The sequence below is a fragment of the Peromyscus leucopus genome, chromosome 6 (genome assembly GCF_004664715.2).
Source record: "Peromyscus leucopus breed LL Stock chromosome 6, UCI_PerLeu_2.1, whole genome shotgun sequence".
Taxonomy (NCBI): Eukaryota; Metazoa; Chordata; class Mammalia; order Rodentia; family Cricetidae; genus Peromyscus; species Peromyscus leucopus.
This window is the reverse complement of record NC_051068.1, coordinates 99,151,461-99,178,079: the sequence shown is the minus strand read 5'-3', so window position 1 is coordinate 99,178,079 and position 26,619 is coordinate 99,151,461.

The following is a 26,619-nucleotide window of genomic DNA, read 5'->3' as shown; positions in this document are numbered from 1 at the left end:
TGTTATTAGGTAAACAGAACATTAAATTCAGCATTCCTCAGGGATTTCGTCGTTGTTATGCCCAGATCTTGAGGACCCCCCCAAAACCACCAAGAAGCCTGAATCCCATATGTAAAAGCAAAGAGCCTTTATTTTCAAGCTCTGACCTTGGTCTCTCTGCCTGTCTGTCACAGCAGTGTGAGCAGAGAGCCCCGAACCCAGGCAGGGTAGGGTTTTTATCATAGCAGAGGTTGAGGAGAGGTTCAGGACCCTGATTGTCTAGGGGTATAGGTAAAAGGAAAATAAGTGTGTGCTGGGCTCAGGGACATTTAATCTTATCTAATGGTTGGAATATTTGGGATGTCAGGTACTTCCCCTTGGATGCTGGCCCACCCCTGGGTGGGTCCCTGGGTGGTGTCAGCTTATGGCTTTTCCTGGATCCAGGTGTTTCTGTCAGTAAGCCTGTCACAGTAGCTGTGTCTAGGTCTCTAAGTCTGTCATGGCAACTGTGTGGTCAAACTCTTTTGGGCCCTCCACACTTGTAAGGTAGGTTTCTGCTTCCTAGAAAAGTCACTACTTCCCCTTATTTGCCCACAATTATCAACTTCTTTGGGTAAGGGCATCTAGATTCTGATTAATGAAAAAAGCCTACAAACAGACCCAAGTATCCATTTTATCAGGTTGTTCTTGCCCACATGCCTCCCCCTTGTTACTTATCAAGCAGCGCAATGATTTTCATCAAGCGGTGCTGTTTACCATTTGAGAGAAGCCACGAGGTACAACCAAGCCCACTATAAGAGTTTATTAAGGGAAGGGGACAGAAGGGGGTGCCTTAGGCCTATGAAAAGATCGTGCAGGAAGAAAAGAGAGGGAAAGATGGAACCCACATTTATAGGTCCCCCTTGCACATGTGCATATGGGCTTACATAGCTATGCCACATATGTGCATAGATTGCATGATCATGCTGCTCACAAATTATGTGATCATGCAGTGCACAGATGTAAGGCCCTGGGATGACTAGCCCCCTTGCTTGGCTACTGGACAGCACATGTGCGGTCATGTAGCTGGGAGCATGGCTAGGAATTCTAACACCCCTGCCACCGATACCTTCCCAGTAAAACTGGCAAGGCCTCTGTTCTCTACTCTCTGGGACAGCTGGGCACTTTCTTCCCAAATAAACTTTTCTTTCTACCCACAGAGTGGTCTAGTCAGGAGATTTCACTTCACCCTTGCTTACAAGGGGACATGGGATTAGAAATGGGTCTGAGGTCTCAGGAAAATGACCCCACACTTGGAAGTATTTTTGCAAGGCAGTAAGTTTTACTTCCATAGAAAGGTGCAGTTGTGAACAATTCAGGCAAGCAAGCACACCTAGCAGAACATCTGCTGGAATTTTATAACTAATGCAAGAGCCCCATGCTTCATGTAAGTGGCTAGAGCTCAGCCTTACATTTTTGCACCATGAGCTAGTACAGAGTAATACAGTGTCTGTGAAAAGATAAAACCTGAGCACATATGTTGATTTGAGAAACTGCTGACTCAGTGGGGACTTTTACCAAATGGTCCTTTTAAAACATTGGAGATTCTCTTGTCTTATTTAACCCTTTGTTAGACAAGACAATAATACATTTTTATTTTTATTTCTCACCATTGGGAGGAGCAGAGCCTTTCACCGTGGTATAAGGCAGTTAGTTAGACAGGCACTATCAGGTTCAGAGGCCATTGAGGAAGGACAAATACCCTCGAGATTTTCTTTGGATCTCATCTCCCACTTAACCGTAGAAAGGTCTGGTCCTACCTAGGTAGAAAAATGACATTCTGACCTACCCCAAGATTAGAATATTGTATACTACTGTCCCCTTCCTTAATAGTTAATACAACTGGGCCAGGGCAATCATCTGGCTAATGAGACCATTCCCCAGGAAAACAGATTCATCTGAAGATGAGCTAAGGAGACTGGAGGAATAATTGTTTCCTAAAGAGATAATGTGTGTGTTCATCTCAGAACCCTCCCTAGAGGCAGTTGTTTGCAGATCTTCACTGCTAAGCCTGCCTACTTTTCTGAACTCAAATTTGAAAATGTCACTTTTTCTTTTCTATTTCTTCTCTGAATGCTAATCAAAATCCTAAGCATGTTGGCCCTGAAACTGTGGGCTTTTCTTAAGAATCTGGTTTCTTGCAGACCTCTATGGCTGACCCAAACTCAAAAGGCATGACTTTCTTTCTTCCTAATTCCATATTCCTCATGGCTTGCTGGCTCTGTGTGTGTGTTTTTTTTTTTCTTTTTCTAAAACTAATTGGCCATTAAGCTTTGAGTCTGTTTTTAAACTCTTCTACCAAGGAGACAAAGAACCTGTGAAAGATAACCACAGTTCCTTGGTAACAGGCCTTGCTTTCAAGACACAAAGAGCCTAATATCTCATCATGAGACATCCTACTACCCCTTTGGTAACACTCTGAGGAGCCAGAATTTTGCAACCCAGTTCACATTTGCTATGAAGGTTACTGACACAGTTTCTTTTTCAGACAGACATTTATTTGTAATAGCAATGACCCAGGCTTAGATATAAATGACCTTGTGTATGACCTTAATCCTTTCCCCAGATCTACTCTGGGAGTTCCCAAACAAGATTGTTAACTGTTACAGTAAGATCTCTTACCTTCTAGCAGCCATGTGATCCAGACTTTGACCTTATAAATTATAATCCTGTCAGGTGCCCCCTCAGGAATTATACTGTGATATTATCTATGTTCCTGAACTACCCTTCGAAGAGAATAGCTCCAAATCCATCAATAGTTTATATATGACTTTTCTAAAGAAAATGAAATGTTGGACTCCCAGTGAAGCTCACGCCCACTCTCAGCCCTTGTACTTAACTCCCATGCTTAAAATTTGTATTAAAAATGTCTTTCAAGGCTGGGTGATGGTGGCACATAACTTTAATTCCAGCATTTGGGAGGCTGAGGCAGGTGGATCCCTGTGAGCTTGAGGCCAGCCTTGTATACAGAGCAAGTTCCAGGACAGGCTCCAAAGCTACACAGAGAAACCTTGTATGGGGCGGGGGTGGGGGTGGGGTGGGGGAGTCTTTCAATAAGCCCTAACTGGGATGCCCTGAAATTATTTTGGCAACAAAGCTGTGGATCCCAGTTGTACTGAGTTGAAACGTTTCCTAAAAGGGGAACTTCTCAGGCTGCTGTAGGAGACAGAACAGTGTGGTGCTCCCTGCCTCTGTCAGTCTAGACATCAAGACCAAAAACAGCTGCAGCTCCTAGGAATGCATTATTCATATCTGGAGATTTGCAAGGGCCAGAAAAGAACTAAGGCACTAAAGGCATCTCTTGCTGTTGGAAAGGTTCACAGACATTGGAAAGATGTATTTAATTATTGACAGTTATTTTTTTAAGTGAGCTCAGGTAGCTATTTTTTTTGAAAGTATCATATTGCTAAGACTCATTGTTAGAAATGGGAAGTTATATTTCACCTTGCCTTTAAAGCTGGCTGTTGTTGGCCTGATCAGACATGAGGAAGCCAGGTAATTTCTGGAGCAGCTGGGTAATAAATCTGGTAGCCAACATATTTTTTTCAATGTTTTGAGGATGCTTCCTTTTTGACAGTGAGTATAATGGCTAGCCAAACTCCCTGACAATCTGCCTGCTTTTGGCAAGCACTGTTAGATTGACTGGCTAGCAGACTGACTTTCTGATAACACTGAGTCCTCTTGTTCTAAAAAAGGAAAATATTGATTGCTGGCTCACAGGTCTTAATTCAGAAAGTTTCATAGTCGTGGTGGTTGTGCTTAGAGCCATCTAATTAAAAACTGCTTTTTGAGAAGGCTCCAAAATAAAATATATATTTTTGTGACATTTGTTACCATGGACATACCACTTGTTAAATATCTGCACTTTTCTTGCTCATAGGAAAAACTCATTAGCTCAAATCATGTCAAAGAAAAGGAAATTCTTATATGAATTTATGAACATTTTGGGAGTTTTCATTTCACATGGTATTTTTTCTAATAATTATGAAAAATGTAAGGAAATATATAGAGCTTTAGGGAAGATTATCTTCATTAAAGTTATGTTTTATTATTTGGAATATGTGTGTTAGATAGCTACCAAGCTCTAAAGTCAAGACTGGACCTCTCATTCATAATAAGCTTTGGACCCTGACTCCCAAGTCTCTTGTAACACACCAAATTTAAGCATGAGGCAATATCATTGTCCTTTAGACTTGTGGCAGGGCTTTGTTGACCCATAAAGGCCAAGCTACCTCCTCCTTGCAAACTACAGCTTTGTTTGGTTGGTTGGTTTTATTTTTGTGGCCAGAGTCTTGCTGCCATAGCCCTGATCATCCTAGAACTTAGTGTGTAGCCTGAGATAGTTCCAAATTTGTGATAATTTTCCTGCCTCTGACTCTTGAGTGCCAAGATTATTGGCATGAACAACCCTGTCTGTCATAGATCTTTTCGTTGTTGTTGTTGTTGTTGTGTGTGTGTGTGTGTGTGTGTGTGTGTGTGTTCAGATGTTTGTGTGCATGTGGGTGATTGCATATGTGCAGGCAAGGACAGAGCACAATCTCAAGTGTCTTTAACTCGGGTACCATCCACCATCTTTTTGAGATAAGATCTCTCCTTGACCAGAACTGCCAGTGAGCAGTGAACCCAGGGATGCACCTGTCTCTGCCTTCCCAGAGACAGGTGCATCCCAGATGGCAAGTGTGAATCACCACTCCTGGCTTTTTTTCCTTCTTTTTTTCATGGCGTCTAGGGGTGGAATTCAGGTTTTCATTATTGTACAGTAAGCACTTTCTTAATTGAGCTATCTCCTGAGCCCCTTGCATGACTATTTCATATATTTTAAATTGTGTTTCCTTTTTTTAAAAAATTCTTTTTTGTTTGTTTGTTTGATATAAGGTCTCACTGTGTAGCCCTGGATGGCTTGGAACTCACTATGTAGATCGGGCTTATCTCGACCTCAGAGAGCTCTGCCTGCCTCTTATTCCCAAGCGCTGTAATTAAAGATGGACACGTTGTGGCTGTCTGTGGTCTATTCTGCCACTGCAGGCTGTGTGGATGTTTGTGGCCTGTGCTGCTGCTGAGGGCCATTATGGTGTCTGTGGTCCATGCTGTCGCTGAGGGCCATGTAGATGTTTGTAGTTTGTGCTGCTACTGGATGCAGTATTGAGATCTGTGGTCTGTGCTTCCACTAGAGACCATGTGGATTCCCGTGGACTTTGTTACCACTGAAGACCATGTAGACGTCCATGGTGTGTGCTGTCGCCTGAAGTCATGATGGTGTCCATGGTTTGTGCTGAAGCCAGAAGCCATGTGGATATCTGTGGTCTGTGCTGTTGCCAGAAACTATGTAGAAGTCAATGAACTGTGCTGCTGCTGACTGAAAAGGGCAAGGAAGCTTCTTTTGCAGTGGTACTGATGACCACAGACTTACAGTTGAGAATAAGAGACATAGAAGGTTTCTGTGACACCCCACCCCCCAACCACCAAAAGAAACAGTCTAGACAGGAAGCCATTGAAGAAAACTCTTAAAAATTATGATAGGGGTTGAGCAGTGGGAAGGAGCTTGGACCTGCCTAGGCTCAGTGAGCTGGGCTCTCCTGACACCCTATGGGAGACCTCGATTTGGGGGATGTGGGGATGCGGGGTGACTCAGAAAAGAGGGCTGGGGGGAGGGGGAGGAAGTAGGATGGGATCTGTGGATGGAATGTAGAGTGAGTAGAAAATTTCTTAATAAAGAAAAAAATTTAAAAAAAAATTAGGATAGGGATCCGGAAGTGCAGCTCTTCACAGTTAGTGAGTTCTGGCAGGGGTGGGGATTGAAATGGACTCAGTTTTCTTTAAGGAGCTGGCCACTGGGAATTTGACCATGCTCCAGTGAATCTGTGGGCCATGCAAATTGGACTTTGTTTTTCTTCTATTTTTTTTTGGGGGGGAGGGGGCGATTCACAAGAATTAGGGGCTGGAGCTGGGAAGAGTGGAAAGTGAATGTGATTGAGGTGCATTGTGTGAAACTCCCAAATAACCATAAAATATTCTGTTGGGAAAAAGAAGTTGTATATCACCAACTCCAGCTTTTAAAATTCTTTTAAGTCTATTCTTTTTTGCATGAGTTTTGGTCAGAAGAATGGGATCTGTCATACAGCTGGCCCTGGATAGAATATACAGCAGTTTTAACTGTCCGAAAAGATCACAGATTGCCATTCATTTAGCATAGAATTTCTGGCAAACAAATAAACAATCAATCAATCAAACAAAAAAACAAACATTAAAGACATATTCAGTGGCATGAGGTGTATGCCAGAGACATAGCTTTATATTGCTGTACAAAGCAGCCTCAAGAGTGAAGCCAAGAATCCCAGCTTTGCCTGCATGGAGCTGGTTAGGGTAAGCCCTGAGTCATCAGAAGTTAAAACAAAAGTGTATGGTCTTGTGACATTCTCAGACAATGTAAGGTTTGTATTTTGAAAAGGAGTAAAATCATGTTTGCTGAGGTCTTAAGCATGGCTCTTGGCTATTTCAACACACTCATTTGAAAATAGGCCCATATAAATAAAACATTACTATCTCTATGAAGGCAACCTTCACTAGAATTTTTTTTAATTCTGCTAGAATTCTTAACTCTCAGGTGGTGAGAGCCTTCAACCAGATGCAGGAGTGAAGAGCTTCTCTCTTCCCACATCTTCTCTATTTTCCATTTTTATACCCTGCCTCAATACTGCACTCCCTTAAGAGTTAACCCGATTGGTTGTCAATGACGTAAATGGGAAAACTGCCCCTTAAGAGAGAAATCTGCTTCAGAAACTTTAAGAAACATTGTAAAGTCTACATCAACAAGGAGGCTGGCACATGGTTCCTTTGGTCACTGTCTACTCTCCCTCAGGGAGAGAGCTTATCTCTGCTCCTTTATTGTCCACTCACGAGAGTGTTTTCCTCTGCAATGGCCCCTTGCACTAGTTTCCATTATCAGAATTGAGAGTGTTTTCCATTATCTGTAATAAACTATGTCTGTTGTGGAACACTGTCTTCCCCTGTGATATGGCTGTTGCCCTTTGGAAGTCATAGCAGACGTAATAACTGACAGGAGCTACACAAGATTGGGTCCTTTGACATTCAGTGATGAAGGAGGGGGGGGACTCCTGAGGATATATGGGCAGCTGCAATAAAATACCTGGATAAAAAACAACTTAAAGGAGAAAGGCTTGCAGTTTAAGGTACAGTTCATCATGCTTTGTAGACAAAACAGCAGGAGCTTGAAGCACATGGTCATAGGGCCTGCAGTCAGGAAGAAGGGTGCAACGAATGTTGGTGCTCAACTAGCTTTCACATTTTTACACAGTTCAGAACCCAAGCCTAGGGAATGGTACTGCCTACTCTTACAATGGATCTTCCCACTTCAATTAACCTAATTAACCTAATTTCTCAAAAGCATGCCCAGAGGATAAATAACTCACTGGAATGTCTGGGGGTTTATGTCCTAGATGGTTCCAGATCCTGTCAGGTTGACAATACTAATCATCTTCCATAGTTTAGTCACCCATTAGTTTCTCATGCTCCTCTGCATATCTCCTTACCCATGCTCTTGTCAATAACCACAATAAAACTTATTGAATCACCAAGATACAATTTGATGGAATAGTTTCTTTGTTTCTGTCATTGGTATTTTGTTGTTTTATATAGTCCAGAAAATGATCCATGATAATCATACTTCTATTTTTGAATGAGTGAATTTATTAAGTACATAGTAAGCCAAACAAAAATAATAAACAGCAAGTAATGGAGAAGGAAGGATGGATGAATAGATAGCCAGATAATAGTAAATGTCATCAAATTGGGTTCTCAAAGCATCCAGAAGAATCAATGAGGGAAGTCTCTCTAAGGCAGCCAACTGTTTTTTGAGGCTTTCAAGTAAAAGAAAAGATAGAGATGACATCCTCAAATTGAGTTCAGGAAGTTGAGGCAGTCTGGTGGAATTCCTGGTTGAGATTTCTGCCAGTAGCTGAGCTTCTCATGGTTGACCTGGCTCTCTTTCCACTACAGGCAGTTTCTATTATGGAATGGGCAACAGTAACCTCTGTTGTTGGGTCCCATCACACAGCTCCCCAATAAATACATGGAGTCTTACTTATGAATGCCTGGCCCTAGTTTGGCTTGTTTCTAGCCAGCTTTTCTAACTTAAATTATCCTGTTTCTCTCTTTTTTTTTTAATTTTTAATTTAATTTAATTTTCTTTTCTTTCTTTCTTTTTTTTTTTTTTTTAGCTGAAGATCGAACCCAGTCTATAGGATTTTGTTTTGTTTTGTTTTTTTGAGACAGGGTTTCTCTGTGTAGCTTTGTGCCTTTCCTGGATCTCACTCTGTAGACCAGGCTGGCCTTGAACTCACAGAGATCTGCCTGGCTCTGCCTCCTGAGTGCTGGGATTAAAGGCGTGTGCCACCACCACCCTCTTGTTTCTCTTTATCTACATTTTTCCTCCTGGCTTTTTACCTTTCTTTATTCTATATATCTTTCTTGTCTTCTTACTCTGTGGCTGGCTGTGTGGCTGGGTGGCTTGCCCCTGGTGCCCTCCTCTCCTCATTTTCTCATTCCTCCCCTTTTCTTCTCCTAAGCCTTGATTTCTTCTATTCATTCTCTCTGTTCACCAGCCTCACCTATTTCTCCTTTCTGCCTAGCTGTTGGCCATTCAGATCTTTATCAGACTAGTCAGGTGTTTTAGACAGGCAAAGCAACACAGCTTTACAGAGTTAAACAAATGTAACATAAAAGACTGCAGCACATCTTTGCATCATTAAACTAATATTATACAACAAACCTCTGTTGGAAGTGATTCACCCTCCAGCTGTTCTCAGGGACAGAGTGTTTTATTCTTTGGCTGGTTTAATATTCTCTTCTCCCTCCATCCTAGCATTAGTGAGACTAGGTCCCCATCCTCCCAGAAAAGGGGCCTAAAAGATACTTGAAGGCAGACATGCTTGGGTCTGAAATGGGAGGGGCAACCCCCTGTCCGGAGATAGTTTCTCTGTAAGGTCAAACAACACAAGATAATTTACCCATATTACATCCATTCCACCTGTCTGTGGTGAGTAGCTGTTTGCTATTGTTGCCTCAAAAAAAAAATCCCATGACACTGTCTTCTGCACTATATTCTGAATCTGTTCTGAATTCATTTGACAGAGAACGAAGACCTGAGAACCAAGGGGAGGCCAGACTGAGATCCTGGTCTTATATGAATCTTAACCACTGCAATAAATATTAGTAAGAACATGGAGTATAATTTATTTTTCATTACCAGTTTCATTCATCATCCTGATATTCTTAGGAATTATGTGCAATTATTAATAGTCAAAGGAATCTCATATACCCTACGTAGTTTAAATACTACCATGTATCAATGTTATTCTAGAACTATAATTAAAATAATAGTTTAATAATCAATAATTCAATAATCTATGAAAGTGTGTATTTAGGCATTATAATAGTTTAAGCTTTGTTCTCTTATGAATATTGTTTAAAGAAGGCAAAACATATATAAAAACATGAAAAGACCAAAGTGCTTTGGGGCAGATATGATAGAAAGAAGCCTCAATTTGTATGCAATAAATGAAGTTAATATTAAATCCCAATAGTTAATAACTTGATGGAAAAATAAGTATAGCATGTATATGCATAGCCTAAAGGATCAATAAGTTTCTATCTTTATGATGACTATCAATCAGGCTTTATAGTGGACTCATGGAGCATTTAGCTTCTGCAATTGATTTGTGCAGTGCAATTCAAAGATCAATCCCTTTGCAGCTTAATCTTAGGAGGAATTATTTTTCCTAGGGGTAATTCTGTTAAAGTACAACCACCAAATGGGTTCAAGTGGTGAGATTATTAGGGTTGTCATCTGTAGCTGACATAGTAGCTTGCTACCTTACAATTAATACACTTTCCTTTATCTTAGTGTTCCAGTTTAATTTCTATTGCTGTGATAAATACCACGAACAAAACCAACTTGATGAGGGAAGAGTTTATTTTATTGTACACTTTCACACCACAGTCCATCATTTAGGGAAGTCATGACAGGAACTCAAGCAGAAAACTGCCCAGGAACTGAAGTAGAGACCATTCGAGGAGTGCTGCTTACTCTCCATGGCTTATTCAGTTCACGTTTCCTTTACGTGACCCAAGATCACTTTCCCAGACACCATCCAAAATGAACTCGGCCCTTCCATGTCAATCATTAATCAAGAAAATACCTATAGGCTTGCTTACAGGCCAATTTGAAGGAGCCGTTTTTTTCACTTGCGTTTCCCGTTCCCCAGATGACTCTAGCTGTGTCAATTTGATAAAAGACTAACCAGGGCACCCAGTATTTCTAGTTCTTCTAGTGTGTGAATATGTAAACATAGGAAACTCAACATTCCTGGGGGTTAGATGTATCCATCAAGTATGTGAAGCATCTGTACTGGAATCTACATGAGTAGGACTTGTTACTGATTAAAAAAAAAGCTAGAAATATGGACTACTTGTGGAAGATAATATTGCCTGTAGTAGATATATCTATATATTGGTTATCTATTATGTATGTACTGGACTGATGAATTGGAAGACTGTGTATTATAAATAAGCTAATTATTTTCTAATTGTTTCGAAGATTAAGTGCTTTCCAAATCTCGAGCCCAATGCTTTGTGATTTTGTGCATATGCAAGTTGATCAACTGCAGTAAAACTTTAAAGAGTTCCAGAATGTCCAAGATAACCACAAAGAAGGAGAAAATATTGGGGGGGGTGTGTGTTTATATATAATATCAACTTCTGAAGCTATGATGGGGCATTGGTGAATTAAAAGAATAAGTCCAAAAAGCAGAACATTGTCAACTGATTTTTAATAATGGTAACATTTCAGAGCAATGGATGAAGGACTATATTTTAGAAAAGATTAATTTGAAACATGTATAGAGCAAAATAATACTACATACAAACATCAATTTGTATATCTACCTATAAGCACCAAATTTTTATCTAGATAAAGGCATAGAAAACTATCTTAATGAATTTGCATGAGGCAACAGTTTATTTCAAGGGATACCAAAGCATCATAAAAGGAGTATTTCCATGTTAGACAGTGATAAAATAAAATTATCTCTTAACTAAGACACCATTAAGAAATGAGGAATGACAAAGGCATTCACTGTTTTGCAACTGACAAAAGCCTTGTGTCCTGAATCTACAATGAACTACCTAAGAATAAATAAGGGAACAAAAAACATCAATTAAAAAATCATGCAGGAGAATTGAACTTAACTTCACAAGTCAATACCTTCATGGTGTGTGGTGATGTATTGTGTACCCTAATAAAATTTGCCTGAAGATTAGAGAGATAAAGGAACAAGCCACATCTTACTTCTAGGACTCTTCAGCCTGAAAAGCCTCTAGTTCCTGTCTCCTCATGCCATATATACCTTTCTCCACCCAGCCATCACTTTCTGGGAATTAAGGCGTGTGTGCTTCCCAAGCAAAGGCATGAAATCTCAAGTTCTGGGATTAAAGGTGTGTGCCACCACTGCCTGTCTCTGTTTTTTTCCTAGACCGAGTCAATCTCATGTAGTCCAGGGTGGCTTTGAATTCACAGAGATCCAGACTGATCTCTGCCTCACAAGTGTTAAGATTAAAAGGTATGTGCCACTACTGCCTGGCTTCTATGTTTAATCTAGTGGCTTGTTTTGTTCTCTGATCTTCAGGCAAATTTTATTAGGGTACACAATTTGTCACCACAGTGGTGGCTAGAGATATAAAGGAGATTAGCCTAATTAGTAGTCAGAAAAGGCAAAATAGAATTATGATGTCACAAAAGCACACATTGATAGAATGCTTAAATTTAACAAAATCAAGATGGTAATCTAAAGCACCGGCAATTAGTAAGATGAAGTAATGACATTATAATTTAGTAAATCACTTTTAAAATGCTTAGACATTACTTATTAACCATAAACATATTATTCAGTGACTCAGAACCCCTATGAAATGGATTGAAATAAATTAAAATAAATACTGAAGGATATTCATGTTGGTATAACCTTAGTGCTTGAAACTGGAAACAATCTATGCCTACCAATAGCAGCATGGGCAAAACACACAATTTGGTAAAAATATGGCAACAACAACAAAATAATAAACTATGGCAGAGAAATTTTAAAAGCTGGAGGATCAGGAAGTTTGCTGTGAGATTGTCTCCTGATAATATTGGAGATTGCATTCATGGAGTCTCATCAACATGAATGCCCAGAAAGTGATCTGAACGAGGACAACAACAGTGCACATCTGCAGTGGACTGGGGATGGAGTAGGGGACCCATGGGTCCTGCTTTGGGAACTGCAGGCAACTGAGGAATGCTGACTGTCTTCCCTTGGGAAGAGCATACAAACTGGTTTTCTAATACAAAATTGTCAGCCCTGAAAACATAAAGGTAGCATTATATAAGGTGAGCAAGTTTTATTTAGGTATATATACATGTGTATATGCATGTAATAATAATTAATGAATTGCATTTCCCTGATGATTAGGGATGTTGAGCAATTCCTTAAATGTCTTTCAGCCATTTGAGTTTCCTCTGTTGATAATTCTCTGTTTAGTTCTATAGCCCATTTCTTAATTGGACTGTTGGGCATTTTGATGTCTAATTTCTTGAGTTCCTTATATATTCTGGATATCAGTCCTCTGTCAGATGTGGGGTTGGTGAAAACAACTCTGAGATACCACTTTATGCCTGTCAGAATGGCTAAGATCAAAAACACTGAAGACACCTTATGCTGGAGAGGATGTGGAGCTAGAGGAACTCTCCTCCACTGCTGGTGGGAATGCAAGCTTGTACAACCACTTTGGAAATCAATATGGCGCTTTCTTAGAAAATTGGGAATTAATCTCCTCCAAGATCCAGCTATACCACTCTTGGGCATATACCCAAGGAATGCTCAATCATACCACAAGATCACTTGCTCAGCTATGTTCATAGCATTGTTTGTAATAGCCAAAACCTGGAAACAACCTAGATGCCCTTCAACTGAAGAATGGATAAATAAATTGTGGCACATATACACAATGGAATACTACTCAGCAGAGAAAAACAATGACATCATGAGGTTTGCAGGCAAATGGATGGATCTAGAAAAATATCATCCTGAGTGAGGTAACCCAGACTCAGAAAGACAAACATGGTATGTACTCACTCATAGGAGGATACTAGATGCGGAACAAGGAATAATTGACTGCTACATCACCAGTGAGGCTACCTGGAAAACAGGACCCCAAGAAAGACACAGGGATTGCCCAATGACGGAGAAATGGATGATATCTACATGAACAGCCTGGACATGAGTGGGGGTAATGAAGGGTGAGGGTCGAGGGAAAGAGAGCCTGTGGGAGTGGGAGTTTCCAGCTGGATCAAGAACAGAGAGGGAAAACAAGGAATAGGAGACCATGGTAAATGAAGACCACATGAGAATAGGAAGAAGCAAAGTGCTAGAGAGGCCCACAGAAATCCACAAAGATACCCCCACAATAGACTGCTTGCAATGGTCAAGAGATAGCCCTAACTAACCTACTCTGATGATGGGATGGCCACACACCCTAATTGTCATGCTAGAAACCCCATCCAACGACCAAGGGATCTGGATGCAGAGATCCACAGCTAGATCCCAGGTGGAGCTCTGGGAGTCTAATTAGTGAGAAAGAGGAGGGTTTATATGAGTGAGAATTGTTGAAACCAAGGTTGGATAAAGCACAGGGACAAATAGCCAAACGAATGGAAACACGTGAACTATGAACCAATGGCTGAGGGGCCCCCAACTGGATCAGGCCCTCTGAATGGGTGAGACAGTTGATTGGCTTGATCTGTTTGGGAGGCATCCAGGCAGTGGGACTGGGTCCTGTGCTCATTGCATGAGTTAGCTGTTTGAAACCTGGGGCTTATGCAGGGTCACTAGGCTCAGCCTGGGAGGAGGGGAATGGACCTGCCTGGACTGAGTCTACCAGGCTGATATCAGGGAGGCTTTGCCCTGGAGGAGGTGGGAATGGGGGGTGGGCTGGGGGGAAGGGGAGGGTGGCAGGAGAGGGGAGAACAAGGGAATCTGTGGCTGATATGTAGAACTGAATTGTATTGTAAAATAAAACAAAACAAAACAAAACAAAACAAAAAAACCAAACCAAAACAAAAACAAAAAACAAAAAATATCAATGAAAAAAGAGGCTAGGGATTTGAAACAGCAAGGAAGAACACATGGGAGGGTTTAGAGGGAAGAAAGGGAAGGGTAAAAATAAGGTAATTGTATTATAATCTCAAAAATAAAAGAAAAAAAGTCCAAAAACTGAATAAGCTATGGGTACTCAAAATAATAGCTGATAACTACAAACATAATATTGAGTGACAGATGTGAAGCATAAGTAGAATATTGTATTTGGCTTCCCAAGGTTCAAAAAGGAGGTTAACAATACATCTCTGGTTTTAGATGTCAGAATAGTGAAAATCTGTGGAGGAGGAGGTACCAGTGGGCTTCTAGATCTTTTGAGATGGTCTACTTTTTGTTCTTGATGTTTTTATGGTTATATTTACACAGTGATAATTCATTCAGGCGAATGTTTAAGACCCGTTGCTAATGTGCTGGAACACACAGACAGGGATTTGCTGGATCTATTCCTTTGGTTTAGGACATTAGCTGAATGGATGGCAACATGGTACCTGTTTCTCTAATAAGTTCCTATATGATAGTCTTATTGGTGTCCTAAAGCCAATAACTGAATAACCTCCAGCTGCAGTCTACATAGGGGTAAAAGAAAATTGACTTCTCTTGGGATAGGAGTTAGAAGACAGGACTATATGGGACACGCAGGAACAGTAGATGGAGTTATTCCAGAAGAGAGGATTATGGCTGAGAGAGCATTTGCTGAGGAAGGGTGGTCAGCCCAGCTGCAAGTCTGAATGCTGCTATGAATGTGCAATGGGACTTGAAGAAGAAAGTGCTCATAATTTATTAAAACCCTAAGAATAAAGATGCTAAACCTGCATAGCAGCTGTGATGGCTGGCTGAAGGGTTTTAACTCTAAGCCTGCACATAGTTCAGAATTTAGATGGAATTATTTCTTACTGTAATTATCCTATGCTTTACCACTGTCTTACCATTTTTGACAATATTTTCCACATTTATATCAGCTCATTACATAAGAAACTGCACATGTATGCACAAATTCCTAGGACATTATCTGTCTTCAAAACATCCTTTTTTTTATTAAAAAATATTAGATTTTAATTAATTTGTGTGTGTGTGTGTGTGTGTGTGTGTGTGTGTGTGTTGTGGAACAATCTTTTTGTACACTATGAAGATGTGTTATTCTCATTGGTTTAATAAAGAGCTAAATAGCCAACAGCTAGGCAGGAAGAGGTTAGGCAGGACTTGGGGACAGGAAGAGAGCACCCTGGGATGAAGAAGGGCTGGACACTAGGAGATGTGGAGAGAAGCAAGATGAACTTGCCATGCTGAAAAAAGGTGCTAAGCCATGTTGAAGTACATAGATTAAAGAAGATGGGTTAATTTAAGTTGTAAGAGCTAGTTAGTAACAAGCCTGAGCTGTTGTAGAATATTATTTCAAGGTGTGTTAGTTTTGTTTATGCTCTGGAACGTTTGTTTAATGATGCAAAGATGTGTTAGATAAATAAAATTCACCTGAGGTCAGGAGGCTGAGTCAGCAACTAACTGACAGGAAGTGGTAGGGAGGAGCCAGGTGAAAAGGGTTTATAAGGAGAGGTGAGGAGAAGCACAGGGGCTTTTTGGAGGATTCAAGCAAGCAGAAGAGGTGAGCTATTTGCTATTCAGCCTCTCTGAAGAGCAGAATTCCACATCAACCTTTGAATCTTGAGTTCTTTAGAGGAACAGAGATTTGGTTAAATTTGCTTCGTAGCTTTGCAAGAGTTGGAGCCAGAGGGATCAGATTTCCCTCCAGCTATGCCCTTGTGGCCTGACCACTGCTGGTAGTGCCTGAGTTGCAGTTGCCGATTCAGACAGCTGTGACTCAAAAGGCAGCAACCATTTAAAAAAGAACAACACTAAGCTATTGGCCAAACATTTATATTAAGTCTCTGTGTGGTTATTTAGGAAATGGGTGATGGGACAGAAAATTCTGCCTCTCTGTGTGTGTGTGTGTGTGTGTGTGTGTGTGTGTGTGTGTGTGTGTGTGAATGTACATGACACAGTGCATATATGGAGGTCAGAGGATAAATTGTATGAATTTGTTCTCTTCTACCATGTAGATCCCAGGGTGCTCTCAGGTCATCGGTTGGTGGTAAGCATCTTTACCACTGAGACAACTCACAGGCCCAATCTTTTCCAATGGAATATATTAATTTTGAAGATGTATAAAATAACTAGAGCTAAAGGAACATGATATTTTTTTAAAAATTCATGCATTTTAGTGATTTCTCATACTGAAGGGACATTTCAAGTGTAGCTTAAGTGGACAATGGTTTTTTTTTCATAATTTTATCAGATCTAATGGACACATGTGCTTCGAGCATCCATTTCCTTTTGAAATCAGGATAAATAAAACCTATGATAGTGTTTAAGGGTGACAGAAAACACCAGTCCAAAATATGCTGCTTTGGCATGGGGAGGATAATGAGTTAACAGCACACAGAAAAGAACAGCAGGCCAGACAAAGGCATTCAGACCTTCAGGGTTTTCTGAAAGCGGAAGATAAAGTGCCTTATGGAAGATGCTGTTTCATTACTGGGAGGAAAGTTGTGTTGTTATCACCAGGGAATGGGAGGTGAGGCTGAGAAAATCAGCATAAACATGCCTTATAAGACTAATCTCGAAACACCACACACAGTTACTGGATGAAGGGCTCTATGATGACAGTTAGGGCAGTCATCAATTTGGCTGCCAGTGTACCAGAAGCACCCTCTCCACTATTGCTAATAGTCTAAGCTAAGGTCATCCTTGTGGATTCCTGGGAATTTCCCTAGCACCAATTTTCTCTCTTACCCCATAATGTTTCCCTCTATCAAGACATCTCTTTCATTGCTCTCCTACTTCATCCCTCCCCCGACTCAACATCCCGTTCCCTTCCCTCATGTTCTCACCCCCTCATCCCTTACCCTCTATTGCCCCCCTTACCCCCAGTTTACTCATGGAGATCTGCTCTTTTTCTCCTTCCCAAGGTGTTCCATGGATCCCTCTTAGGATCCTCCTTGTTTTCTAGCTTCTCTGGAAGCTGTGGTTTGTAGTCTGGTTATTCTTTGCTTTACATCTAGTATCCACTTATGGGTGAGTACAAACAATGTTTGTCTTTCTGAGTCTGGGTTACCTCACTCAGGATGATATTTTCTAGTTCCATCCATTTGCCTGCAAATTTCACGATGTCATTGGTTTTTACAGCTGAGTAGTACTCCATTGTGTATATGTACCACATTTTTTTTTTTAAAATCCACTCTTTGGTTGAGGGACATCTAGGTTGTTTGCAGGTTCTGGCTATTACAAATAATGCTCCTATGAACATAGTTGAGCAAGTGTCCTTGTGGTATGATTGAGCATTCCTTAGGTATATGCCCAAGAATGGTATAGCTGGATCTTGGGGTAGATTGATCCCCAATTTTCTGAGAAACTGCCATACTGATTTCCAAAGTGGCTGTACAAGTTTGTATTCCCACCAGCAGTGGAGGAGTGTTCCTCTTCCTCCACATCCTCTACAACATAAGCTGTCATCAGCGTTTTTGATCTTAGCCATTCTGAGAAGTATAAGATGGTATCTCAAAGTTGTTTTGATTTGCATTTCCCTCATTACCAAGAATGTTGAGTAATTCCTTAAATGTTTTTCAGCTATTTGAGATTCTTCTGTTGACAATTTTCTGCTTACCTTTGTAGCCCATTTTTTAATTGGGTTGTTTGGTATTTTGATGTCTAATTGTGAGATGAATTGCTAAACGGTCTTATTAGTAAAAACCTGTAACCAGATATTGGAGTGGAAACTGAGAATCAGAGGAACAGGACAAGCCACAGCCAACCTCACCTCACAAACTCCTCAGCCTCCAGAGAGACCTACTTCCTGTATACCCATGCCTGTATGCTTTTCTGCCCCTGCCATCTCACTTCCTCTCTCTGTCCAGATACATTATGTTCTCTTTCTGCCCAGCTCTGTCACTTTCTGTCTGTCTGTACATTCCTCCAGACCTCCATGATTAGTGCTGGGAATAACCAGATAGATCCCTGCCTCCTGAATGCTAGGACTAAAGGTGTGTGCTACCACTGCCTGACCTCTATGTTTTATATAGTGGCTGGCTTTTTCTTCTGATCTCCAGATAAGCTTTATTAGGGTGCACAATATATTGGGGGGCACAATATATCACCACATCTAATTTCTTTCTTTCTTTTTTGTTTTTTGAGACAGGGTTTCTCTATGTAGCTCTGCGCCTTTCCTGGAACTCACTTGGTAGCCCAGGCTGGCCTCCAACTCACAGAGATCCGCCTGCCTCTGCCTCCCAAGTGCTGGGATTAAAGGCGTGCGCCACCACCGCCTGGCTCCACATCTAATTTCTTGAGTTCTTTATATATTTTGGAGATCAGCCCTCTGTCAGATGTGGGCTTGGTGAAGTCCTTTTCCTATTATGTAGGCTAACATTTTGTCTTGAGCTCTGTGAGTCCAGTCAAAGAGAGGGAAGAGGGATTATATGAGTAAGGGGGGGTCAAGACCATGATGGAGAAATCTACAGAGACAGCTGAACTAAGCTCATAGGAACTCACGAACTTTAGACTGACAACTGTGGAACCTGCATGGGACCAGACTAGACCCTGTGCACGTGGGAGACAGTTGTGTAGATGGGTCTATCTGATGGGCCCCTGGCAGTGGGATCAGGATCTATCTCTGGTGTATGAGCCAGTTTTCTAGAGCCCATTACCTATGGTCAGACACCTTGCTCACCCTTGATGTAGAGGGGGAGGGGCTTGGTCCTGTCTCAAATGAATGTACCAGGCTTCGTTGACTTCCCATGGGAGGCCTTACCTTTTTGGAGGAGGGGAGGGAGGGTGCGTTGTGGGGAGAGGTTGGAGGGGGAGTGGGAGGAGGGATGAGAGGGGCATCTTTAGTTGGTACGTAAAATATAAAAATATTATAAATAAAAAAACACCACACACATACACACATACATGCACACATACATACACATACATGTACACACACATATGCACACACACATACACACACACACACACACACACACACACACACACATCTGAAGTTAGAGAGATGGATCTGAAGTTAAGCACTGGCTGCTCTTTCAGAGGACCTGTTTTCAATTCCTAGCACCGCATAGCAGCTGATCATCATCTGTAACTTCAGTTCCAGGTGACTGAATAACCTCTTCTGTCTACTCCAGGCATTCATGAGGTGCACACACACACATCCACTCACACACACACACACACACACACACACACACACACACACACAATCACATATATATTCTGAATATTCTGAATATATATATTCTGACAAAACACTCATGTACACAAAATTGAAATAAATAAATATTTTAAAAGTTCCAATTTCATCTTCCTAGTTGCGTTTACCACAGTAAGTAGCCTGATGTAAGACTCTTTCTTTTGTCATAGTTTTACAATTTGCTACTTTGTGTAGCTGAGTATTCAAGCATCCAGTTTCACCTATTTTTGGGGTATTGACTTCTTTTCTTTAACCTTTAAAAATACGTATATGAGTATTTTGTCTGTATGTATAAGTGCACCACATTCACACAGTGTCTGTGCAAGCCACAAAAGGATTTCAGATCCCTTGTGACTGAAGTTATAGATGATTATAAATGACCATGTAGGTTCTAGGAATCAAACTAGGATCCCCTGGAAAGAGCAGCCAGTGCTCTTAACTTCTGAACCATTTCTCCAGCCCTGAGTCATTTATTTATGGAGGGTCCCTGCTGTGGAACAATCTTTTTCTACACTATGAATTTGTATTACACTCATTGGTTAATAAAAAGCTGATAGGCCAGTAGCTGGGCAGGGAGTTAGGTGGGAAAACCAAACTGAGAATGCTGGGAAGGAGAAGAGCAGAGTCAGGAGCTGCAAGCCAGATGCAGAGGAAGCAAGATGAGAATGCAGTGTTGAGAAAAGGTACCAAGCCATGTGGCTAAGCATAGATAAAAATTATGGGTTAATTTAAGTGTAAGAGCTAGTTAGTAATAAGCCTGAGCTACTGGCCACACATTTATAAGTAATATTAAGCCTCTGTGTGGTAATTTGGGAAGCAGCTTCCAGGTATTTGGGAGTTGCTGGAGGAACAAAGACTTCTGTTTACAGCTCCTATCACATAAAACCAGGAAAACATATTTTATATCTGTTTCCTTTCTAATGTCTTACGTTAATTTTGTTCTCAGTCCTAGACAAAAACCCTAAAGAGACAGATAAAATTTTGTCTTCCTTGCACCACTTCCCCTTGTAGAATAGCTGTATTTGAAAACAAAAACGTAAACACCAAATGAGCAAACAAACAAACAATCAAGTACAAAACCTATCCACTGTGTTACTAAGATGGTGGTGTTTATTATGATTGAGAGGAAAGCTAAATAACTTCAACCAAGAAGCTAAAGAAAATGCTTTTCTCAAAGCTACTAGCTGTGGAGTATTTCTTTACATCATGGGAATATGGGTCACTGTGATTGGATTAATAAAAAAGGTAAACAGCAGGATTTTGGGGCCAGAAAGAATGCTGGCAAGAAGGGTGGAGTCTGGGAGTCATCTTCCAGACACAGAAGCAGCAGCATAGAAATGCATAGATGAGGTAAACGAGCCTCAGAGCAGCACATAAATAAATTTAAGTTATAAAAGCTAGCTGATAGAAGGCCTGGGCTATTGGCTGAGCTTTTGTGATTGATAGTGGGTTTCTATGTGGCTCTTTGGGAGCTGGTGTTCCCAATGAAAGAATGCACCTACAGATGGTGCCCCACAAAAGACTCCACCTACAACTATCTACCAACTATGGCAATATTTTCCTCCCTTCAAGTGATGCCATTTATAATGCAACTCTAAATAAGCCTTAGCAGAAGGAAGAAAGGTCCCTGCTATAGACTGTGACCTTGGGCATCCCCCACTCTTCCCTACTCAGGATCACATATCATGGCAGGCTTACAGCGGTGCATCCTATTGCCAGAGTGTCTGCTCATGCACAGTTCTCTTCCTAGTTTTACATGCTGTAAAGCTTTCCTGGTTCCCAAACCAAGTACTTCTAAGCAGTTACTGGTGAGCATCTCATTTGCTATCTTAAGTATGAGGCTGCAGTTCCGGCTACCCACAATCCCCAGGGTGGCCCTTTGAGAGGAGCTAGTAGTTTTTCCAACAATCATGGTATGTCAAGAACTATTTTTTCACTTGATTTTTTTTTTTTTAATCTTAAAGTACTCCTGGGCCCATTATTGTTTGTTAAATTGAGGATGGGGTTGACATGGGACAGAGAAGGAAAGAACTGGCTAGAATTGTGTGTATGGCCCCAGCCTCAAACCAGTGGCCAAGTTTGTACTGTTAGCGATTTCATTTTATAACTCACAAATGAGTCAGTGTCAAGAACTATAGTGTCAGGGAAAGTTAAATCTGAAAAGACCAAGGACAACTGTCCAGCCAACTCCATCACTCAAAGTCTTGGTTACATTCTCAAGATAATCATGCAAGGGTAAAGACAAGATTGTGACAGACTGGCTCCCATTAACTGTTCCTCCCATCATTAAATGCTGCTGCTGTTCAACAAAAATAACATCTTAAGGTGGACGATGGGTATTAAAGTCCCTTAGAATAAATTGTAATGTAAATCCAAACTCAATACAGTGTCTGGACTGCTATTACAATATTGTTGTTATAGAAACCAAAGTTTAAAATAAATTCTAATCTATCTTCAAATTTTTTGATAGAATTTTTTATGTCTTATTATGTTTTTCAAAAAGGAAAAAAAGACCTTTTTTGGCCTTTTTTGTAGAGTAATGAATGTATAACAAAAAAATTCTCATAATTTTGAATAATGGAAAGCATAAAATCCAAATTACTGCAGGTCTTATTATAATGGCACTAAAGAATCACCTCATTAGTGGTGATTATCTGGGTATTAATAGAAGTTCCTGACCCCTCGGATTCCTTTTGCAAGTGTTCAGTATGATTTGTAGCATTATGCTGCGGTAGGGAAAGATACATTTAAAAATACTCATCTTATTTTTAAATAACTGAAGGAGCAAGTTGCACGGAGATTTATGACATATTGAATGATGAAAATATGTAATTTATTGATTTCCAGAGATCTTATTTCCAGGATTCACTGCACCTTTCCTTCAGGAGTCATCAATTTCTACTGCAAATAAGTTTGTGTGTGTGTGTGTGTGTGTGTGTGTGTGTGTGTGTGTGTGTGTATGCATGTATGCAGCTTTTCATTTATTTTCCATGCTGTTTTATTATTGTACAGTGAAGTGGATTGCATCCTGAAGATGAATACTAAGTGAATACTAATTTTGGACAAACCACTGGCTTTTGATGCTGAGAGAATCTGCATGACCAAAGGCAATTGTAATGGTATTAAGAAAGAGTGTTCTCTGTAAGGTAAAGGCAGCGCTACCACCACAGGTTCACCATGTTCAAGCGAGGGGCTGTGGATCAAAGAACAGAGACAAGACAGGGGGTCATTCGTCTCAGCAGAATGCCGAATACTGTTTATTGAAGAAGGGAGGAGACCTTAAACACATGCAGGCTTACAGCATAGTGGGAGGACCCTTTACATTCTTGCATCCTAGCTGTTAACACCCAATATGCAGGATACACAAACAAAGAACCTCCCATAAGCATTCAGGAGGGAGGAAACCCCACAGGGTATTAGCATAGGGAGGACACCAAGGCCAAGGTTGGCAAGCAAGGCAACAGCTGCTACTCCAGAAACAGGGGCCAGGGCCCAACAGTTCTCATATCTGAAAATTTTTAATTGATCAAATACCGAAAGTTCAAATGTCTTTTCCTCCCATTTTCTTTGCTCTTACACTTGATTGTAGCTAAGAGGCTGGGAAATGGTAACTCTTGTTTTTCAAGAACCCCCACTTTATGTGGTCCCACCTCTCATCAATGAAACTTTTTTTTTCAGCAGAAAGATCATTACAGAAAACTATAACCAATCAGAATGCAGAGTGTTGTGCCCAGATCATAACCCCCAGAGAGACCACCAAGGACGAGCATACCAGAATGCAAAAGCAAGGTTTATCTGTTACAAGTCATGACAGGGAACTCAACTCAAGCCATCTCAAGTGAGGCAGAGAAGAGTTACTCTTTCTTGGGGAAGTTAGTTTTTATAGGCAAAACCCATAAAATTTCTTAGAGGGGAGGCGGTTAGTACAGGTCCATCCTTGATTGGTCCAGTTTTTCCGGGGTCTGGACTTTATCTTATTCTAGCTTATCTGTTTGCCCTGTCAGGAGTTTTACAACTCATCTCTGGGGTCTGGTCATGTTATCTCTGGAGAGGGGCATCACGTGGTTAATTGGTTACCATCAGACATCCTGACTCTGTTCTTTTGTTCCTGGGGCTGGCGCCATCATTTCTGGGGACTTGAAACTGGCCTGGGTCTATCTATATTAAGATATCTTTGTCTAAGGCCCCCTTTTTGAGACAAAAGAGTGAGGGTCTTGTTGTGCCTAGATCATGTCCCCAAAGCCTCCACTGGAGACTTTAGGTACAGAATACAAAAGTAAGGTGTTTTCTAAGTTTACAAGCCTCCAGGGAGGCTCTTCCAAATCTCTCACTCACAGCAGGGAGGTTGGAAGAAGTGCTCCCCTTTCTTTGTGAGGCTAGTTCTTAAAGGCATAGACCATATAATTTATTTTAACCTGCCTCCCTTTTTAGTCTTTTGGTCGAATATCCTGACTATGTTTTCCAAAGTCCCTGTAGCAGATACAGCCACCTGGGGAAAAGGGGTCTAAGTTCTTATCTACACTTACGAATCCTGGTTTAAGCTTCTCTTTGTCTGTAGGGGATAGAGTGGGGGGTTTTACTGAGGTATCACACAGAGTTGTGGAGCCCAGTCTCAATGTATACACCTACAATGCAACTCCAACATCCACACCTAGTCCTAAGGATGCAGAAGAGGGAGCAGAAAGATTGTAAGAGCCAGAGGATCAGAGTGTTTGCTGTAAGATTGTGTCTTCTAGGAATGTCAGAAACTTTCACCAAGTCTCACCAACACGACTGTCTAGACATGAGTTGATCATGAACAACAACAAAACTACATATTGATCTGTATGACAGTTTTACATATGATAACAACAATACATGTGCTAAGACAAATAGAGGCCTTAATCTTACACCAAGAACTATAGGCAACTAAGGAATGCTGAGTGGGAGAAACAGTCTTCTCCATGGTTATCCAATGCCAAATGGTCAGTCCTGAAAACATACATACAATTGACATTACACAGACTGAGCAGTCTGTACTTACATATTTAGGAATGTGTATGTATATACGTATGTGGATGTAATGATAATTAATGAAAAAAGTGGCCATGAATTGGAAAGAGAACAAGGAGAGGTGTATGGGAGGCTTTTGAAGGAGGAAAGGCAAGGGGGAATGTAGTGATTATATTATAATCTCAATAAATAAGAAAAATAAAGAACCCTCACTTCAGTAATCCAGACTTTTGACTATTGCCTTGTTAGGAATAATTTGGAGAAGAACCAACATTTTCTGTATTAAATGTATTTCCCATCTTGGCAAACACTCAATTTTTCAAAATATGGTATTCAGTTTAACTCAATACTTCAAAGAATAATTTAAAGAAACCAAAGGTACTGTTAAAGGATATGGCCCCATGGTAGAGTGCTAGACCAGCCTGTGAGGTCCCAGGTTCAATCCCCAAATAATCAAATGCAAAGGTAAATGTGAAACAGCACTCACTAGAAGCCAACACAAGTATTGCTCGATTTCCTACTTTCTGCTCAGAAAACATGGCCCCTTTGCCTTGCCCTGCAACTGTATATGTTCCTTTATTATGCTGTTATTTTTAGAAAGAATTTAGCAAGCAATTCACAAGAAGAACCCCCCAGAGCTTTAGATGTTGAATTGCCACGTTTCTGGCGTGTTTTAAGCAAGCTGTTTGCTAGAAATGAAAGTCACGAATCAAATCCTTATTCTTTGAAAGCTTCTCAAAGAAGGGGTGAGTCAAATTGGTGCTTTGGAAGGAAGCCTGGGATGATGACCTCATACCTGTACTGCAGAGCCATCCCAGAATTAGCTGACATGAGGACTTATTGTGCAGAAAGGATTTTGGAACTAAATTGTCAGGGAAATGCTTCAGGGAGAGAGAGCTGGCAAAGGCATTTAGCATCATATAATCAGGATTTCTTAAATGTATTTTTATTCAACCAAGTATATCATATAAAATCTAAAATTGTCTTTTTGTTGAAACAATTCAATATATTTCTCCTTGTACTTCCTTTGGATCTGAGATGATAAGACTATCAAGACTGTCCCAAATGTCTGGCAGCACATCTCAGAATCAGCCCTTGATGTGGCTTCCCTGAAGATGGGGTAGTATTTTATCTGCTCTAGAAGTTAAGCCAGCTTGGGAATGACCTTCTAGCAAGCAGTCTTTATATGCGATGGCAGAGGCTTTCTCTGAGTTTCCCTCTCATATTTTCTGCTTTGTAGTTTCTGGTGGCATTTCTTGGAGGAAAATTTGGCAAGAATAAAGTTCAACATAAGCAATCTCCACGATGAATGTGTGAGAGTCTGTTAGGAATGGACCAACACTCCCTTCTGGAGGAAGACTTTTCCCCTGTTGTTTGTCAACAACATGTCACGAGCTGGTTTCCTTCGTCCCGAGAGTGATTGAAGAATGAAGAGATTCTGGTAGCATTTCAGGAATGGTTTGCACACACCAAGCTGTTTACATGCTTTGTTTAAGCAAGAAAGGAGTTTCAGTGACAGGGAGAGGTGAAAGCAGAGGGGAGTCAATAACGGCAAATGTTTCTCTATAAAATGGTATTTCACAAACTGCTTGTAAAGAACACCGAGTCCTGTCTGTTAGGCCCGCTTTTAAGTCAGGTTGAATCACGGTCCTTTTGATGAGGACATTTTGCCAGCATTTAAGAATTAAGACATTTCACACATCAGTAATAAAGACACAAGTTGTACCCTCTGAAGTGGAAAGTTACAGCATCTGATCATTGATTTTTCTGTCTCTCCTTGGGACCCAGGGGCACTGCACTTAAACACCTGTTCTTACAATGCCCCTTTAGTTTCTGCAAAGGGTGAGCATGTTTTATTCCAGGCTTTTTTATATTACCTAGATATTGTAGATTAAGGATAAACTTGTGCTCAGGTATTCATCTTGGGATGGCGGATTGGGTGGAAGCAACACAGTGTGTCAGTATTCTCCGGAAGGAGAGAGGGACAAACAGAGGAGCGCCTGCCTTGAGTGGTTGGTGGGAGACAGGCTATGGTTATCTGGCCTTCCTCACTTGTTCTAACTCTCTCTCACTTTCTCTCTCTCTCTCTCTCTCTCTCTCTCTCTCTCTCTCTCTCTGTGTGTGTGTGTTTCAGAAACACACTTGAATAAACACAAAGAATCA